Raw genomic sequence first — 5,000 nt, forward strand, 5'->3', positions numbered from 1 at the left:
GGTAAAAGGCTAGGCGTTTCTCAGTAGCTTTTGGCGCCACGTGGCAAAAGTATTCGAGTTCAGATTTCTGGGACTTAGCGTATTTTTCAAACCTGATAATGAAAATTGAAGTACAAATGGGGCATAAGCTAGGCGTTGCCCAGTAACTTTTTTCGCCACATGGAGGAAGTAGTCGAGCTCCAATTTCTGGGACGTAGCGTATTTTTCAATCATAATAAACCAAATCAAACATAAAAATCATGAAACTTACACCACGTCCCTAGGTTGTGCACAAAACGTAACGATAAAGTGCCGGCGAGGTTAGAGGTGCACCAAAATTGTGTACCGATTAGGAAAAGTACTCTATGTTGCTATGACTTGGGTAAAAAGTGTTGATTAACTGCTGGTTACGATAGACAGTTGCTTATCGTACACATCGCAAACGAACACCCCTTAGTGAGCAGTAGCAGAAGTCGATGGAACAAAGCGAATGCATTACAAACTGATCAAGTAAAATAAGGAACGCTACGTACTAGGACTTCTTTCCAAGAATGGTGTCCGCGACGGGAGGGCAAGCGTCCTTCCCAGGTTTCCCTAGTAAACCTTGTATGGTAAACATACCCAAGCGTGTCCGTAAGCACGCAACGATAGTCACGAACGAGCACATACCTAGGGAAAGTACTCTACGTACTAGGACTTCTGTCCAAGAATGGTGTCCGCGACGGTCGGGCACTGTGACGCAATTACCAAATCCTAGAATCGTACAAGCAGTGTGTACAAACATAAACATTAACGCGTTCGCTCGGGCTGCGCCGTCCGTGTTGAACACAAATGCGGGTGATTATATGAGTGGATGGACAAAAACATGCGTGGCGAAGACAATTTTCTGCACGATGTGCACATAGCTCATTTCGTCGTCCCGGGCGAATGGAAAAACACAAAAATCTCGAGTATCTTTCTAGGTTTCTGTTATAAAAGGGCAGGCCAAAAGGTGACCGGTTGAGATGAGCATTTTAAGCATGCAAGCACTTAATTGCAACTTTTCCTACAAAAACTAGGTACGTACACGTAGATTGTATCAACATGGACATCCATGATTGCGTACGCCCGGGCTGCGCCCTCCGTGTTGTACTTTCCCTGATTGGTACACAATTTTGGTGCAAGTGTACCAACATCGACATCTATGAACGCGTACGCTCGAGCTGCACCCTCCGTCTTGTACTTTCCCTGATCGGTACACAGTTTTGGTGCACGGCTATCCCGAAAGGCAACTTGTACCAACATCGACATCCATGAACGCGTACGTAGCGTACTTTCCCTGATCGGTACACAATGTTGGTGCACGGCATAGGAAATGGGCTTAAAATGGTCAAACTCAATCCATTTCCACTAAAGATAGTCAATAACAGCTGTGCCGATGAAGTAGGGCACGATGCAAGTCAATGTTATTTAATGAATTACATGTTCACCATACATTTCAGTACAAAATTGCTCGGTCAGACCTACAAAGTGCTATATCTCGAATACTAAACGTCGCAGATGGGTGTCGTAGAACAATTTTAAGTTCGTCTAACGATTCTACATCCGATTCTGGATAGTGGTTTTTCGACCACTTTTCAACATTTTGTGACACCCCGAACCTAGGGGCAGCTCCCTAGCTTTTTTCAAAAATGTGCACCGAACGGGCCAGAGAGCTCGAGTAGTCGAAAATTTTTTTTTTTGCTAAAACCCCTCAAAACGTGTCAGGAACGCACCCTAGATGATGAAAAGTGCAACCAGAATGTCAATCGACAACATGCCCGGGGGTACAAATTTGCTCTACGCGTCCCTAGGTAGGGTACTTTTTCATACAAACATCAAAGTGTACGGTGCACACAGTGCGCGGAACAAAAATTGCTCGGTCAGACCTAGGACGGGCCATATCTCGAATACTAAACGTCGCAGATGGGTGTCGTAGAACAATTTTAAGTTCGTCTAACGATTCTACATCCGATTCTGGATAGTGGTTTTTCGACCACTTTTCAACATTTTGTGACACCCCGAACCTAGGGGCAGCTCCCTAGCTTTTTTCAAAAATGTGCACCGAACGGGCCAGAGAGCTCGAGTAGTCGAAAATTTTTTTTTTGCTAAAACCCCTCAAAACGTGTCAGGAACGCACCCTAGATGATGAAAAGTGCAACCAGAACGTCAATCGACAACATGCCCGGGGATACAAATTTGCTCTACGCGTCCCTAGGTAGGGTACTTTTTCATACAAACATCAAAGTGTACGGTGCACACAGTGCGCGGAACAAAAATTGCTCGGTCAGACCTAGGACGGGCCATATCTCGAATACTAAACGTCGCAGATGGGTGTCGTAGAACAATTTTAAGTTCGTCTAACGATTCTACATCCGATTCTGGATAGTGGTTTTTCGACCACTTTTCAACATTTTGTGACACCCCGAACCTAGGGGCAGCTCCCTAGCTTTTTTCAAAAATGTGCACCGAACGGGCCAGAGAGCTCGAGTAGTCGAAAATTTTTTTTTTGCTAAAACCCCTCAAAACGTGTCAGGAACGCACCCTAGATGATGAAAAGTGCAACCAGAACGTCAATCGACAACATGCCCGGGGGTACAAATTTGCTCTACGCGTCCCTAGGTAGGGTACTTTTTCATACAAACATCAAAGTGTACGGTGCACAAAGTGCGCGGAACAAAAATTGCTCGGTCAGACCTAGGACGGGCCATATCTCGAATACTAAACGTCGCAGATGGGTGTCGTAGAACAATTTTAAGTTCGTCTAACGATTCTACATCCGATTCTGGATAGTGGTTTTTCGACCACTTTTCAACATTTTGTGACACCCCGAACCTAGGGGCAGCTCCCTAGCTTTTTTCAAAAATGTGCACCGAACGGGCCAGAGAGCTCGAGTAGTCGAAAAATTTTTTTTTGCTAAAACCCCTAAAAACGTGTCAGGAACGCACCCTAGATGATGAAAAGTGCAACCAGAATGTCAATCGACAACATTCCCGGGGGTACAAATTTGCTCTACGCGTCCCTAGGTAGGGTACTTTTTCATACAAACATCAAAGTGTACGGTGCACAAAGTGCGCGGAACAAAAATTGCTCGGTCAGACCTAGGACGGGCCATATCTCGAATACTAAACGTCGCAGATGGGTGTCGTAGAACAATTTTAAGTTCGTCTAACGATTCTACATCCGATTCTGGATAGTGGTTTTTCGACCACTTTTCAACATTTTGTGACACCCCGAACCTAGGGGCAGCTCCCTAGCTTTTTTCAAAAATGTGCACCGAACGGGCCAGAGAGCTCGAGTAGTCGAAAAATTTTTTTTTGCTAAAACCCCTAAAAACGTGTCAGGAACGCACCCTAGATGATGAAAAGTGCAACCAGAATGTCAATCGACAACATTCCCGGGGGTACAAATTTGCTCTACGCGTCCCTAGGTAGGGTACTTTTTCATACAAACATCAAAGTGTACGGTGCACACAGTGCGCGGAACAAAAATTGCTCGGTCAGACCTAGGACGGGCCATATCTCGAATACTAAACGTCGCAGATGGGTGTCGTAGAACAATTTTAAGTTCGTCTAACGATTCTACATCCGATTCTGGATAGTGGTTTTTCGACCACTTTTCAACATTTTGTGACACCCCGAACCTAGGGGCAGCTCCCTAGCTTTTTTCAAAAATGTGCACCGAACGGGCCAGAGAGCTCGAGTAGTCGAAAATTTTTTTTTTGCTAAAACCCCTCAAAACGTGTCAGGAACGCACCCTAGATGATGAAAAGTGCAACCAGAACGTCAATCGACAACATGCCCGGGGGTACAAATTTGCTCTACGCGTCCCTAGGTAGGGTACTTTTTCATACAAACATCAAAGTGTACGGTGCACAAAGTGCGCGGAACAAAAATTGCTCGGTCAGACCTAGGACGGGCCATATCTCGAATACTAAACGTCGCAGATGGGTGTCGTAGAACAATTTTAAGTTCGTCTAACGATTCTACATCCGATTCTGGATAGTGGTTTTTCGACCACTTTTCAACATTTTGTGACACCCCGAACCTAGGGGCAGCTCCCTAGCTTTTTTCAAAAATGTGCACCGAACGGGCCAGAGAGCTCGAGTAGTCGAAAAATTTTTTTTTGCTAAAACCCCTCAAAACGTGTCAGGAACGCACCCTAGATGATGAAAAGTGAAACCAGAACGTGAAACGACAACTTTGTTGGGGGTACCCTTTTTACTCTACGGGCCACTAGCTTAGGCGCGCCAACAGCGCTTTCCTCTCGGGTTCCCATTTTTTGCCCTCCTGGGATTATGATCATTTACTCATTGCCTACTATAGGGAAGGTACCTTGCTCCGAGGTCAAAAATGAAGATTTCACCAAATCGTAGTTTTAACCTCTATTTAGTCGTAGGAGCATGGTTTGCAGTGTCCGTGGGTCATATAAGCCCCCGTTTGGGTCATACGTCCCCTCCCCGATGAAAATCGTCATATGACTATAGGCCGAACTTATGAAGCAAAAGTGGTGTCTGGTGGGTTCTGCCGATGATCTTAACCTATGATTTTGAGTTTCCACTCTTTCAAAACGTTTCCTGGAGCAGTACATCACGGGTCTACGGACCCAAAGACTTCGTTGCGATGGTTTCAAGCATAAAAGTTGTAACAGTTAAGGGTTTTTAATACGCGTATATTAAATCATTGCTTGAAACTAAGCTTCGTTGTCTTTAAACTCTGCAAGACCAATCGAACTTCTTAGGGAAACTCGAAGCATTCACGCTAAGCTGGTGGTGCAGGGCACATAGCGTGATGAAACCGGGTTTCCCTAACCAATGTGGCATATTTTTTCCCTGAGAGTGAAGCTCAGACCCACGTAGGGGAGAGCGAAGTGGAACTTTAATGTTCAATGCAGCAAATGTTCGCCATGCGGATAAACAAGTTGGAATAGTTCAATGTAGTGTAATGCAAACACGAATCGCAAATAACGATACGGGACCCAGAAGCAATTCTGCGGATCCCTCG

This window comes from Anopheles coluzzii, assembly GCF_943734685.1.
Source record: "Anopheles coluzzii chromosome X unlocalized genomic scaffold, AcolN3 X_unloc_10, whole genome shotgun sequence".
NCBI lineage: Eukaryota > Metazoa > Arthropoda > Insecta > Diptera > Culicidae > Anopheles > Anopheles coluzzii.